Source organism: Saimiri boliviensis, chromosome 8, assembly GCF_048565385.1.
Source record: "Saimiri boliviensis isolate mSaiBol1 chromosome 8, mSaiBol1.pri, whole genome shotgun sequence".
NCBI classification, from domain to species: domain Eukaryota; kingdom Metazoa; phylum Chordata; class Mammalia; order Primates; family Cebidae; genus Saimiri; species Saimiri boliviensis.
The window spans coordinates 29,374,824-29,390,545 of NC_133456.1; the positions used below are offsets into that span (position 1 = coordinate 29,374,824).

The window sequence follows — 15,722 nt, forward strand, 5'->3', positions numbered from 1 at the left end:
GGCGCACTGCGAACGCCGGCAGAGCTGAGTCTTGCTTCTCGGTGCGCGGTGGCGGAGAGCGAGGCCTGGTGAGCACCGCCTAGGCGCGAGCCAGCTCTTCGAGGTTGGGCGCGGGAGTGGCACGGCGGGCGGGCCAGCGAGGGGCTCACTTCAGCGGTGGCACCGGGATCGGTTGCCGTGAGCCTGGTGAGTGTAAGGGCCTTGCGGCCCCGGCCCCTCCCCCTGCCGCCGGCGGATCCAGGCAGTCCTCGGCGGGACTTGGGAGAGGCCCTGGGGCGACGGCTGGCGCCGGCCGGGGTTCGTGCTCGGGTGCCTGGGTCCTGACGCTCGCGCCGCGTCCGTGCGTCACGGGCCTGACTGTCTTAACTGCCGCGCGGCCGGCGGAGGAGAGGGTGGGGGTGGGGAGCGCTGGTGTGATCGCCATCAGGAACGCCGGTCGAGGCGGGGCGGGGCGGCGAGGCGCGGCGCGGCGGCGGGGCTGGAAGCGGCGCCGGGGACTGCGGGGCGCCGAGGCAGCGGGCGGAGAGGAGGCGAGCGCGGAGCCTGCGCCGCAACTGGGCGGCTGGAGGGAGGCGGGGGTGGGCCGCGCCGAGCGCTGTGACAGAGGCAGGAAGGAGCAGGGGTGGCGTGTAAAAATTCTAACCCTGGCAGGAAGGGACCGTCTTGGGAATTCACAAGTTACAGCCGGGGTTAGAGCCGGCAGCCCCGAGGGAGGTGGGAGAAACGGGGGATGGAGACGGCCGGCTGCAGTTTACAGATGTCATAACGACATAGGCCTGGAGCGGCTGACGGGGGTGTGGTAATTATAGGAATGACAGAACTCGGTCTGTACACCGCATGTGAAGTGGCGGTGCGAGGGAAACAGCGAGGTATCGGATTAAGCTCATTACGGGAGGAGAATACTGAAGAATGGCTGGAGCCAAGAAGTTGTCATGAAGTAATGTTTTAGGATTGGGTCGTGTTCCACTTTTCAGTGAAAGCGTTTAAAATATTTTATTTTTAAGGTTTCAACTCAGATCAAACGATGGCTGTTTGTATTTTAAAGAGATGGGGTCTCGCTGTGTTACCCACGCTGTACTACAACTCCTGGGCTCAAACTGTCCGGTCTCAGCCTCCTAAGTAGCTGGGACTAGTCTCGGGCAACCACACCCAGCTCTGCAGAGTGTTTTTTTTCTGAAACGTACTGTCAAGTAATGTTAACTTGAATTTCACTTTTTCCCCCTTTAAATAAACGGTTGCTTAAAAGCCTCTCTCTATTAGCAGTAGATGAGGTGATTTTCCCCCTCTTGTTGCTTCAAGCCTCATTTTTTTTTTTTTTTTAATTTAAAGAAATGGAGTCTTGCTGTGTTGTCCGGGCTGATCTGGCCTCAAGGCATCCGCCCGAGTAAATGGAACTACAGGCGGCTGCCACCAGCAAGGCTCATTCTGGACATTGTTTTTTTCTTAACTAGCTTTTGCGTTTGTAATATTTTGAAAGCAGTTCAGAAATTTTCCCTCCACTTAAAAGAGTTATTTTTCCCCTCCATTTTAAAGATTAATGAGATAAAATTTATTTTTTTAAAGGAACGTAATGAATTCTGTTGTATTTTTCCTGAAATACTTTATTCTTGGAAGGCACTGTTTTATGGATAGATAAGATGTAAGAGAAAGTAAAGGAATTAACATTTATTGAGTTCTTTTTCATGTATTGTGTTAAATGCTTTACACATACTAAAAACATTTAAATCTGAAGTATCTTAATTTTTCTAGTTTACAGATGAAAGCATTGACAATCAAATGTTAAGTTACCTAAAGTCTTTCAGCTCTTGTTGAGAACAGCCTTAGAACTCAAAATTACTGCCGTTTAAAAAAATTATTTCTCTCCTTTCATACTTTTTCGTTGTGCTTTCTTTAATCCATTCAATGAGCGAATACTTACGGAGTGATCCTATTCTAGACTTGGGGGGATATGGTCGCGATCAAAACTCACTGTACTTGTTCTAAATACACTGTGGAATTTATAGTGTAGCAGAGAAGACTAATAACACAAATATTGACTGCATAACATGTTATCAGTTATTATAGTTGAGCAGCAACTGTAGAGTACTCTACTAAATAGAATTCAAATGGAAGCAGACAACATGAGCCTTGAGTTTAAAGTCATGTAGGGAAACAAAACATATGTTTATAAAAACCTAAACTAAATGACAAAGGCATCACCTGAAATCAATATACTTGCATTATGTTGCTTTTTTTTTTTTTCGTCGGAGACAGTCTTCCTCTGTTGCCCAAGCTGGAGTGCGCTGGCGCGATCTCTCTTCACTGTAACCTACGCCTCCCGGGTTCATGCAATTTTCCTGCTTCAGCCTCCGGAGTAGCTGGACTACGGGCGCACGCCGGCACATCTGGCTATTTTTTTGTATTTTAGTAGAGACGGGGTTTCACCGTGTTGCCCAGGCTAGTCTGGAACTCCGGAGCTCAGGCAATCCAGATGCCTCGGCCTCCCAGAGTGTTAGGATTACAGGCGTGAGCCACTGCGCCCGGCAGAATTATGTTACTTCATAAGGTGGTCCTCGTAGAAGTTTCTTCACAGAAGTGTGATTTAATCTTACCTGCATCTTATCTAGAACTGATATGTACCAGAAGGGGCCATGAAAGATATCTTTTTTCCCATTAATATCTAATGAAGAAATTTCTAATTTATTGGTACCTATAAAATACAGACCGTAGCGACAAATTCTTCCTAAGACCCCAGTATTAAGCTTTTTTTCTTTTCTTTTTTTAAACAAGTGACTGCTTTTATTAGGTTATTTTTGTTTTGTCAGTCATCCTGTTTCCCTTTATACTTTGTCAGGAGACTCAGAGCTGTGTTCAATTTTTATAATTTTCTTTAGTCTCAACTATGTTAAGAATTATATGTAATCTGGAATTGCTGTCAGTTGTTTCCTGGATTTTTTTATTCTCTGTTGCTCTCGATGGTCCTTTTTTACCTTTTCCCTTTACATTTGAGAATAAGATTATATCTTAATTCTTTTCATCCCCAGTGCTAAAAAGCAGAGTGTTTGTTGAATTAATGATAAAATAGAGTCTTAATGATTTATGATGTCTGTGCTTTGAAGTCTGCCAGATTGTTTTTACATGTATGAATACTGTGTATAAAATCAATTAAGGCCTTTGATTGGTCTTGATAGTAAAGATTACTGACCTAGTGATAAAGATAATCCCGTTACCTCCTTGTTTTGTTTTAAGGTATCTTTGCACTTTGCATGATGTTATGAATTTAGCCATAAAAGGGAAGAAAACATTGGTAAACAGTTAAATTAGCTGATTTAGGCTGATTTCACTCTTTTGCTGCAGTAAGCAGGAGATGGCCTCAGGCCAACTGGGGGCCAGATAGGGCCTGCAATAGAAAATTTTGAAGTTGTACATTGGGAGAGTAGGGATGAAGACTATGGGAATGTACCTTTTCTTCTTCTTCTTCTTCTTCTTCTTCTTCTTCTTCTTCTTCTTCTTCTTCTTCTTTTTCTTTTTCTTTTTCTTTCTTCTCTTTTTTTTTGAAGATGTTACAGACCTACAAAACAGAACATGAAAAAATGATTCTGTCCAAGTACTGTAGACTAATTGGGACAGTTCTTGAAAGCAGGCAGTAATCCAGAATGTGGATAATGGGGATAATCTCCTTCATATAACAAAAATAATGCTGCCCTTCATATACAAAGATAAGTCTGCTTACTCATCATGATTGATTTTCCAGCGTGAGGAAGGATATGTGCTGAGTTGTCCATGAGTCTCTGTATGAGCAACAAAGCAGCTTGGGGTCAGAATAGGGGTTTGTAGCGAGGGAACGGAAAGACTGGCAGAAAGTGTTGATGGGTTAGGCTCTGCATTAGGTGCTTTCACTTAATTGTTCTTGCAAAACCATTTTGAGGAGTTGATTACGTGTGCAGGTTGATTGGGTAACTTGCCCTACTTCACAGAATTAGTGGAGTTGGGATTCAAATAGGGCTGTTTGTACTGTGTTCACATTGATCATTAAAGATTGGTTTTATTAGCTGTTTAGTTGACGGAACAAACTAGATGTAGTTTGTTTAATGCCATGAAGTAATACTGAAGATCTGATTTAACCGCTGTGAGATTTTGTTCAGGTTCCTTGTTTTATCAGCATTAGAAAAATACTAATTCTATTTTAAAATTAGAATATCTGAAAAGCTATTCTAAAACTGTTTTCTGTCTCAGCATCTGCACTTTAGAAGCTACCATTTTCTTTCTCCTAGCTGTTTCCTCTTGTGTTTGCTTTCATATTTATAAATGCAGTAACTTGCTTTTATTGCTGTTTCTTGATATAACAATTATAGATATTACTGGCTTTCTTCTAGGCAAGATGTTCCTTACTGCTTCACATATAGACTCACCTCCACACGCACAAACTGCCTCTACCATCCTCTACAGTTATAGTTACCACAGGCGTTTATTAAGCCAATATTTAGTGTTTACAGTATTATAACTGTGTAAGTGTTCACAGCTGACCCATGTAGAGTACTATGATGTCATTTCTTTTAATACATTTTTGTTTTTTTAGAAAGTATTTTTTGTTGTTGTTTGCTTCATTTCCTGAGACAGCCAACCTGGATCCTCTTAATGCAATTAGGACTGGTTACTTTCTAGGCCTATTTCATAGTTGTTATCCTGGGTCTTCTCTTTTTATCATCCGTAAAATTCTTTATCCTCTCCTGTACTGGTTCCCCTGTTTGCTGTTTCCTGTATTTTCTTTCTTGGCTTACTTATTTCCTTGGGAATACATTTTTTAGTAGCTTTCTAAGAAAGGATACATAGAAAACAAAAACTTTCTGTCATCTTACCTGACTTGAAAAAAAAAAAAATTCTTCCTTCACATTTGATCAATAATTTGGCTGGGTATAAAATTCTGAGTTGAAAGTAACTTTTACTTCAAGTTTGCAAGTCATAGTTTCATTGTTTTCTTTCTTCCAGTGTTACTGTTGTAATCTAAAGCCAGTCTGATTTTTCATTTGTATGTGACCTTCCCTTTCTGACCCCCAATCTCTAGAAGCTTTTAGGATATTTTTAACCCTCAGAATTCCATGATGATATGTCTAGGTATGGGTCTAGGTATGGGTCTTTTTTTGTTTAAGAGCATTCCATGGGCCTTTATAAGCTGGGAGTTCATGTCCTTTAGTTTTGGGAAGTTTTTGTTATTATTTGGACCTTAGGTAAAAAGACATTTAGAATGAATTATGCTTCTCAGTTCTTGTCACACTTATCAGATCATACAAGTTCCTTTAAATTTTTCTCTTAAAATTTCTGAGCCCTACTTATGTTATGTCTTCCTATAACATTGTGGTTGGTACATTCCTTGTTTATATGAGAAACATTGTGAAGTATGTAGTGGAGGTATGTATGCTTAGTTTAGGTATTGTGTTATAAACCTTGCAAAGGTCTTTTTCTTTTTTATTCAACATTGATTTAGGGACCTTTCTGTTTTGTTGTATGTACATATAGTTGCGTCTAATGTAGAATTCTATAATGCATATCTACCCCATTTTACTTTTCATTCCCTAGGAATTGACTCCTGAGTTGCCTTTCTTCTATCTCAAATACCGTGTTAAATATACTTGTACATCATTATGGACCTGTGTAGGAAGTTCTCTAGGATATATATGCCCAAGATTGTGATTCCCTGGGCATGGAATGGGAGAATTCGTTTATGTGCATACTTGAGTGCTTGAGAGTTCTTTGCCCATATCATTGCCTTTACTTAGTTTTGTCTAACTTACTGTTTTTTTTTTTTTTTTTTTGTGATACACAGTCTTGCTTAGTCACCCAGGTGAGTGCAGTGGTGGGATCTCAACCTCTGTCTTGCCTCCTGGGCTCAAGTCATTCTTCTGCCTCAGGCTCATGAGTAGCTGGGGTGACAGGGGGCCTGCCACCACACCCGGCTAATTTTTGTATTTTTAGTAGAGACTGGGTTTCACCATGTTGGCTGGGCTGATCTTGAACTGACCTCAGGTGATCTGCCTGCTGTGGCCTTGCCTGGCTGATTTTTGTATTTTTAGTAGAAACTGGGTTTCACCATGTTGGCCAGGCTGGTCTTGAACTCCAGATCCGCCCGCCTTGACCTCCCAAAGTGCTGGGCTTACAGGTGTGAGCCACCACACCTGGCCATTTTCTATTTTTTTGTCAGTCTGATGAGTATAAAAATAGAATCTCAGCTGGGTGCTATGGTGTATGCCTGTAATCTCTGCTCCTGAGGCTGAGGTGGGAGGATCCCTTAAGTTCCAGGGATGGGGGAAGGAGTATCTTTTTGTTTCAGCTTACATTCTCTGATTACTAAAGAATTTGAGCATCTCTTGGATCCATTTAGTTCGTTGTTTTTGTTAATTATCTGTTTTGTCCTTTGTCTTTACTTTGGATTTCCTTTTTGATTTGCAGAATTCCCTCGTGGAGTTTAGATTTGAATAGTCTGTTGATAGTAGACTTAGAAAATATCTTCTCTAAGTCTGTCCTCCTTTCTGTTAATTTTGTCCATAGTGACTTTCATGGAACAGATAGTCAAAATTATTTTGGTAATCTTTTCCTTATCAACTTTGTGTTCTGTCTTTTTGGAATTTGTATTTTTTGCGTATGGAAACTCTTAGGTTGTTCTAATGTTCTTTCTCCTACCCCTTATTTTCCATCCCTTAGTCTTTTTTCTTCAGTTTCTAGAGAGATTTCCTCAGTGTTTTCTACCAACCCTTCTGTTGAATTTTTAACTTCTATCCATATTTTAAATTTCATAGATCTCATCATAATTTTTTTTTTTTTTTGAAACGGAGTCTCACTCTTGCACAGGCTGGAATGCAGTAGTGTGATCTTGGCTTACTGCAACCTCTGCCTCCCCAGTTCAAGTGATGTCCTGCCTCAGCCTCCTGGGATTACAGGTGCCCACCACCATGCCTGGCTACTTTTTGTGTTTTTAGTAGATACGGGGTTTCACCATGTTGGCCAGGCTGGTCTTGAACCCCTGACCTCAAGTGATCGCCCTCCTCAGCCTCTCAAAGTGCTGGGATTACAGGCATGAGCCACTGTGTCCAGCCTCTCATTCTTATTTTACAGTATATTTATGTTGTTTCATAGATTCTGTATTCTTTCTGGGGATATTAATGATAGTTTTAAAAATTTTGTTATTGTTGTCTTTGCTTTATAAAGGCTTTCCCCAGATGTCTGGTAGTCTTGTGGCTGTCCATTCATATTTAAGAGTGAAGTGCCAAAAACTGAATTGGAACTCTGTGAGTGTGGCTTGTTAAAGGGTGGGGAGAGTAGCTGGTGGCCATTTTTGGGGGGTGGGGGCAGGACAACATGTACTCATAGGTTTGTTTGTCTTGGGCTAGCCAGTTTCCCTGATAAAGAGAGTCTTCAGTCTCTTGCCAGGAGAATGTATATCTGGCTGCCATATTTTGAGAATTCATTTTAGAAAAGAAGCTTAGAAGTTTTTACTGTTGTGCTCATGTAGTTCTGTTTTCAATAAGGCACCTCATTCGTACCATCACCTGCATTGGAACACCCATTTGAAGGGATTACTGAAGGATGCTTGTCTGGTTGTGAAATCTGGGCATGTGATGGCTGTTTTGTAGTCTTTGAACAAACCTGATTTTGAGTCCAACTCTCACTACACTTATGGAGGGATAGTACCTGGGTAATCTGTCTGAAGCCTCCTGTTTGTGGGTAGGTAGTGTCAATCAGCCTGTTTCTTGTTGACTTCTTCCTTTGCAGGTTAGGCTTCAGAGTTTTCCACTTTGCTAGTGAAATATAATTTATTTTATGGCTTCTTTTAGGTGTTGACATCATCTGTGATTCTCTCCGTATTCTTTCTATGCTGTGGTTGTGGTTCATTTATTTGAAAAAATGTTTCTTTGTAATTTTAGCATTCTACCATGTCTACCATTTTGTTTCTTTACGTAAACTCTCTGCTGTTCATTCTTTCCACAGCATTTCAATGACCACTGTGTGCTTAGTATTGAAGATTAAAATTAAATTTCTGGCTTCAAGTTGTTAGTATGATTTGGGAAGAAAAGCTAATTCTGTATGTGCTGTTTCCTAATTTGAAATTTGAAAACCCTCATAAGTGTACACAAAACAGATATATTACAGTGGTTTTAAATTCAGTAGTGGATATGAATTGAATGAAGGCAAGTTTTTGCAATTACAGAGTTTAAAAAAATTTTTTTTTACTACCAAGGGAATGAACCCTTTATGTCATCTTCTGGAAAGATTTCTGTTTTTTAACCCACCCCTCCACAAAAAAAATTCAACTTTTAGATAAGAGAGAATTTTTCTCTTTCATAAAGATCAGAACTACTCATGAAATAACAGCATACAGAGTCGAAAAAATTCTAGTGTAAAATGCGGAAATTCAATGTCTTAGGTTGATAAGCTTTATCGTAGTAAATATATGCTTTCAGCTCTACTTTTTGAAAGTTTTTCTTATTGAATAATTAGTGCATTGCTTATCATAGAAAATTTGGAAGATAAAATAATATTTCCATATATAAATTTTATATTCTGTTTTTTTTTTTTTTTTTGAGACAGAGTCTCGCTCTGTCGCCCAGACTGGAATGCAGTGGTGTGATCTTAGCTCACTGCAACCTCCATCTTCTGGCTTCAAGAGATTCTCCTGACTCAGCCTCCCAAATAGCTGGGATTACAGGTGCCTGCCACCACGCTTGGCTAATATTTGTATTTTTAGTAGAGATGGTGTTTTGCCATGTTGGCCAGGCTGGTCTGGAATTCCTGACCTCAGATGATCTGCCTGCTTTGGCCTCCCAAAGTGCTGGGATTACAGGCGTGAACCACTATGTCTGGCTGTATTCTGATTTCTTAAGTTATCAAATATTTTTCGGAAGTATGGAGAATAACGTAGGTTGAGTTTTTGTTCTCAGCATTCATTTTTTTAGTGTTCTGTTTTCTCAGTATATTGTGAACATTTCCTTTAACCAAGCCCTCATATTGGAACTTTCAGGTTGTTTACAGTTTTTCACTAAAATAATCACACTGTAGTGAACATTCTTACACATACTGCTAGTTTTGTTTCCTTTGTGTACATTCCAAAAGTGCAATTGTTGAATTCAGAGTTTGAATTCTCCAGATCCTTGACAAATATTTTCCTTTAAATGTTTTGATATTGAGAATGTCTTTGGAGAACTTCCCATCTTGGGAACCTATAGATACTGGGAGTTGGGGGTCAGAATTTGGGCCGAAGGTTATGATAAACCTCTCACAGGAAAACATTTGAAACTGGGTTGTGAAATAAAATATGTATTCCCATTGGATTACTGGTTAGAGCTATGAGACCAGAGATGAACCCCTATGAATCATGTATATGTCTGCCACATTGACTTCTTACTGGAAAGCCTTCATTGCAGGATTTTTCAAACTTTGCTTTCATTGAACCTGGAAATGCTATTAATAAAAATAAAGCTACTCCTTAATTATCTTGTAGGAAAAGAATGGGCAGGGTATTTCAAATTTTAATTTTCTTCTCTAATTTCTATTAAAATATTTTAGGCTGGGTGTGGTGGCCACACCTGTAATTCCAGCACTTTGGGAGGCCGAGGCAGGTGGATCACTTGAGGTTGGGAGTTTGAGACCAGCCTGACCAACATGGAAAAACCCCGTCTCTACTGAAAAAACAACAGCAACAAAAATAGCTGAGTATGGTGATGTATTCCGGTAGTCCCAGCTACTCGGGAGGCTGAGGCAGGGGAATTGCTTGAACCTGGGAGGCGGAGGTTGTGGTGAATCGAGGTTGCACCACTGCATTCCAGCCTGGGCAATAAGAGCCAAACTCTGTTTCAAAAAAAAAAAAATCTTTTATACAGACTCACTGCCATTTGACTAGAAGCTATTAATGTGAATAATTTATATTTTCAAAAGAACTGAGCTCTTTAGACTTGCACTCCACTTATATTTAAATTCATAACCTTTTTTGTGGTCATACTTGTAGTTTTGGTTTTTAATGTTAAATGCATATAATATACTTTCTAATAAAGTTATGCCTGATTTATGTGGTGGAATTAAGTATATTAGCATTTCAAGTTCTACAAAAGATATTACAGATTTTAAGTTTTCAGAACATTTAGAATGTATTTGAGATTTACTGATTAGATGGGCTGACTCAGCACACTGAATATAAAACGTCTTGAATATAATGAAAATATCAAAAGAGCTGCACTCATTGTTTTGGGTTTAGATTGGTGGAGAGTGGAGACAGTATTGAATGAATCCAGACAAAGGGATCTTGCAGGACTAAGAAGTTTAGACTTGATCTAAAAAGTGGTTAAAAGCATTGTACTTCTTACCCATTGAAGTAATATAGTGAAAAGCATATTGAGATTAATCTGAGGGATATGTGAAGGATGAATTGAAGAGCAGAGTCTGAGGTTAAGAATGCTGGTTTAGAGCTGTTGCAGTTATCTAGTTGTCATTTGACACAGACTTGAATCAGGCTGGTAGCAGTGGGAATAGATAGGAACAGATAAAATCAAAAACTTTGGATAGAATAAGCAAAATTTGATAATTGAGTGAATGAACATGAAGGAGAAAGTGGGGGATCTGTTTTTGAAAGACTAGTGTGTTTCTGTTTTACCATCAGTATTGCATCTTATGTTTAAGTTTATTGCTTCTTTGGCTTCATTCTCTAGAAAACAAGAGGAAGATTAGGTATAATGACTTTAATTTTGAAGGCTTCTGATTCCTGAGAGGTTACTTGGAAAAGCAATTGACAATAACTTACAATTTTTAATTAATAGTTTAGGTGATAATACTTAAACGTACTTGCTTAGGATAAACTAATTTTCTCATGCAATTACTTGTTACTCCTCTTACCACAGAGAGATTTATTTCCTTTCTTTTCCATTAAAGCTATCCTCAGTTCAACTTCAGCCTTCATTTTCTTCTTTTTACAATAAAACTTTTGCTCTACTATAGTGATTTTCAACTGCAGATGCATATCAGAATTTGCTTGGATCTTTTTTTTTTTTTTTTGAGATACGCAGTGGTACAATCTTGGTTCACTGCAACTTCTGCCTCCCGGGTTCAAGCCATACCGTGCCTCAGCCTCTCAAGTAGTTTGAATCACAGGCGCGTGCCACCACACTGGCTAATTTTTGTATTTTTATTAGAGACGGGGTTTCACCATGTTGGCCAGGCTGGTCTCGAACTCCTGACCTCAAGTGGTCTGCCTGCCCCTTGGCCTCCCAAAGTGATGGGATTACTGGTGTGAGCCACTGTGCCCTGCCCACTCTTAAATGGAAGAAAAACCCAAAGGTGTCTGCCTCAGACCAGTTAATGACTCTTTAGAGGGACAGTTGAAGCTTGTGTTTTTTTTAAAAAAAAAAAAGGTCTCTCCAACAGAACAAATGTGTTACCCTCTCCACCTTAAGAAGGGGCAACCAATCTTATTTATGGATACTGGTAAGGAGATTTTTATGTTTTAAAAAATCTCTCTCTTTCACCAAAAGTCTAAATACATGCATTGAAGTAATACAGTGAAAGGCGTGAAACATAAAAATCTCCTCGCCAGTATCCGTAAATGAGATTCCCTCTTAGGGTGGGAAGTCTAAATACACACACACACACACACACACACTCTCTCTCTCTCTCTCTCTCTCTCTCTCTCTCTCTCTCTCTTTCTTAGAGCGGTTTGCAATTCATAGCAAAATTGAATGGAAAGTACAGGATTCCCATCAACCCCTTGCCCCCACATGAATATAGACTTTCCTGCCATCAGCATTCAGCTCCAGAATGGTTCTTTTGTTACAAGTAATGCTGTAGACTGTATGTTTATCTCCCCTTACAATTCATGTGTTGAACCCAGTCTCCAATGTGGTGGTGTTTGAAGATGGGGCCTGTGGGTGATGATTATTAGGTCATGATAGTGGAGCCCTCATGAACGACATTAGTATCCTTACATGAGATCTCAGAGAGGTCCTTAGCTTTTTCTGCTGTGTGAATACACAGTGAAAAAATGGTCATTTGTGAACCAGAAAGTGGGCCTTCTCCAGATACTGAATCAGCGAGGGTCTTGATTTGGATTTTCCAATCTCCAGAACTTCGAGAATTAAATTTCTGTTGCCTGTGAGACACCTAGTTGATAGTGTTTTGTTACAGCAGCCTGAACAGGCTAAAACAGTTGATGAACCTGCATTGGCACATCATCCTCACCCTAAGTCCTTGGTTCACATTATGGTTCATTCTTAGTGTGTACATTCCTTGGGTTTTGACAGATGTATAATAGCATGCATTAACTATTATCGTGTCATATGGAATAGTTTTCCTGCCCTAAAATTCTTCTGTGTTCCACCTGTTAATCCTGCCTTCCCCGCAAACACCAGGCAAGCACTGGGTTTTGCTTCTGGTTTTACCTCGTCCAGAATGTCATATAATTGGAATCATAACCTTGTTTTTTTTCAAACAACTCTGTGTGACAAATATGACAAATAGAATTGAAAAGGGGTAATATACACCATGACCAAGTGTGTTTATTCAAAGAAATAGGATAATTTGATATTAGGAAGTCTATTAATATAAATCACCATACTTAATAGTTCAAAAGAAATAAATAATGACCATTTCCATAATTCGCAAGTGTAAACTAAAAAGAGCCAGACTGTGTGAAGTATGCTTTTACATGTTGTTGTTCTTCACCTTATAAAGTATCATTGTCTTTATTGTACAGATGAGGAAACAGGCTCACAGAAGTCTACTATCTTCTGTAGATTATTGTTTTGCAAAGCAGATTTGAACATGGGACTTCTAGAAGGCTAGGCTTAATTTATTCAACTTGCTGCTTATGACACTTTAATAAAAAAGCTGGTGAATATTTAATTTTTGTGTGATATTTCTTTTAGATTTTTAAAAAATTCTGAAAACATTTCAAACTACAAAAATATTGTTAGAAGTGCAAGAGACTTCCTATATGCCTTTCTTTGACACTTCTCAATTGTTCTTTTTATCTTTTATCCTATTTATCACTTATTCTTTCTTTGTATATATGTATGCATGCTCCCAACACTGGCTTTAATTGCTTATCCTTGCAGTTCCACATTGAATACAGACCTCTAAGTTACTTCCTTCAGTCTAATTTTAGACTTTTGGTCTTGGTAGACTCTACTATTGGCTTTTCCCTTTTTTTGACCTGAAACTGAAACTTAACGAATCCTTTTTTGTTTTTGAGATGGAATTTTGCTCATTGATACAATCTTGGCTCCCTGTAGCCTTGACCTTCTGGGCTCAAGTGATGCTCCCACCTTAGCCTCCCAAGTAGCTGGGATGACACAGGTGCCTGCCACCATGCCTGTCTAAATTTTTTGTGTAGGCAAGGCCTCTGCAAAACTCCTCGGCTCAAGTGATCCTCCCCACCTTGGCCTCCCAGAGTGCTGGGAATACAGGTGTAAGCTCCCACGCCCTATCTGGATTTTGAATTTGGGTCATCATTGCAACACTGCTATTACTGTACCATATTATGATAATTCATAGCTAGAATGCTGCCTGCGTAAGGAAACCAGCACTCTTCATATCATTTTTCAGCACCTTTAAATATGATTTTCTTGGAATTATTCACAAATTCTCATCCATATTATACCCACCTTTTCGTCTGATAAAGTTTCTGCCAAATTTCTGCTGAGTAGATATATTAATCTATTCAGGCAGCCATGACAGAATACTGCAGACTGGGTGGCTTAAGCAGAAATTTATTTTCTCGCAATTCTGAAAGCTAAAATTCAAGATTAGGGTGCCAGCAGGGTTCATTTCTGGGGACTCTCTTGCTTGCAGACAGCTGCATTCTTGTCTCCTCATACAGCCTTTCTCTGTATCTCTCAGAGAAGTCTCTAGTGTCTCATTCTCATAATGACACCAGTCTTGTCAGGGTAGGGCTCTCATGACCTCATTTAATTCTGTCTCCTAAAAAGCACCGTAATGAAATACAAGTCACACTGGTGGTTAGGATGTCAACATAAGAGTTTTAGGGGGATGATACTATTCAGTCTATCTCAGTAGATCACTTGGTGTATTTTGAGACTTGCATTCATATCTTGTATTAAGTGTGTAATCCTGGCCAAGTCACTTAACTTCTGTGAGCCTTCTGATTCCTTACCTATAAAGGATGAGAATGATAATTTCTGCCATAAAGGTTTGTTAACAGATCCAGATGAAATAGAAGATGTGCCAGCATGTTATAAATCAGTGATTCTTAACTCAGGTTTGCATCAAAATCATCTTCATGTAAGTAATTATTTATGCAGCTTTTAGCATAATAAGGAGTTCTGCTGACCCACTCCCCAGTAAACCTAGGGTAAAATATTTCAAAAACAACCATGGAAAGCCTCTGGAAATGGTTGTAGGACATAAACAGTAAGTGAATGAGAGAAGCAAAAACTGACAGAGAGAATTCAGTAATAAGAGTTGGAGACTTTAGTACCCCAACTGTTTTCAATTTCGTACAATAGAAAACAGAACAACTTGATGGAAGGTCAAGAAAGAATCAGTACAATAAACCTACTAGACCTAACAGAGATGTATAGACCATACTACCAGCCAGCAGTAGTCCAAAATATGTATTTTCAAATGGAAACATGTATATCCTGGAAATCTGTATTTTCCAGGATAGAAAATGTTAGATGTGCATTTTACTGGGCTACAAAACAAGCTAGATACATTTAAAAGGATTAAATTAATACAAAGTATGTTCTTTGACCATAATGGAAAGAAATTAGAAATCAATAACAGGAAGAAATTTGAGAAATATGTAAGTTAAAGAACATACTCCTAAATAACTGATGGGTCCATGGAGAAATCAAAAGGGAAATCAGAAAACACTTTGGGATAAATGAAAATGAAAGCACTGTGTAGGAATACTTATGGATACAGCTAAATCAGTGCTTAAAGGGAAACTTAGTTTTGAATGCCCTTGTTAAAAAAGAAGAAAGATCTCAAATCAGTAACCTAACCTACTTTAAGTGACTGAGGTATGGAGAGCAGAGTAAACCTAAAGCAAGCAGAGGAAGCAAATAATAGAGTGGAAAGTAATGACAGAGAATAGGAAGACAATAGTGAGCATTAAAGATAAACAATTGACACACTGTTAGCTAGATTGAGAAAAACTCAACGTTTTTCGAATTACCCGAGTGTAGTGGCTCATGCTTATTATCCCAGCACTTTGGGAGGCCGAGACAGGAGGATCACTTGAATCCAGAAGTTTGAGACCAGCCTGGGCAACATGGTGAGACCCCATCTTTACCCCCTACCCCTGTCCCCACCAAAAAAAAATAATAATCTGGGCATGTGCCTGTAGTCCCAGACACTTGGGAGGCTGAGGTAGGAGGATTGCTTGAGCCAGGAGGTTGATGCTGCAGTGAGCCATGATTGTGCCACTGCACTCTCCAGCCCAGGCAACAGAGTGAGAAAGTGTCTGAGAAAAAAAAGAAAAAAAAGAAATGAGAGAGGGGACATTACTAGTGACCTTATAAAAATTAAAAAGATTGTAAAGAAATACTATTATCACTTGTGGTTGGGCATGGTGGCTCACTCCTATACTCCCAGCACTTTGGGAGGCAAAGGCGGGTAGAGCTTCTGAGATCAGGAGTTTGAGACCAGCCTGGTCAGCATGGTGAAACCCTGTCTACTAAAAATACAGAAGTTAGCCAGGTATGGTGGTACATGCCTGTAATCCCAGCTACTCAGGAGGCTGA

At 39.6% G+C, this 15,722-nt stretch overlaps 1 protein-coding gene across 2 annotated transcripts in view; it reads left to right on the forward strand.

The window, feature by feature from the left end:
• Positions 1 to 15,722, forward strand: part of KPNA1 (karyopherin subunit alpha 1) — a 78,272-nt gene continuing 62,550 nt past the window's right edge. Inside the window, exon 1 of one of the 2 annotated variants that reach the window (XM_003941650.4) lies at positions 1 to 186. The gene's annotated coding sequence lies outside the window, so the exon portion shown is untranslated. The remainder of the gene's footprint in view (positions 187 to 15,722) is intronic. The other variant, XM_010352417.3, reaches the window with a different exon arrangement.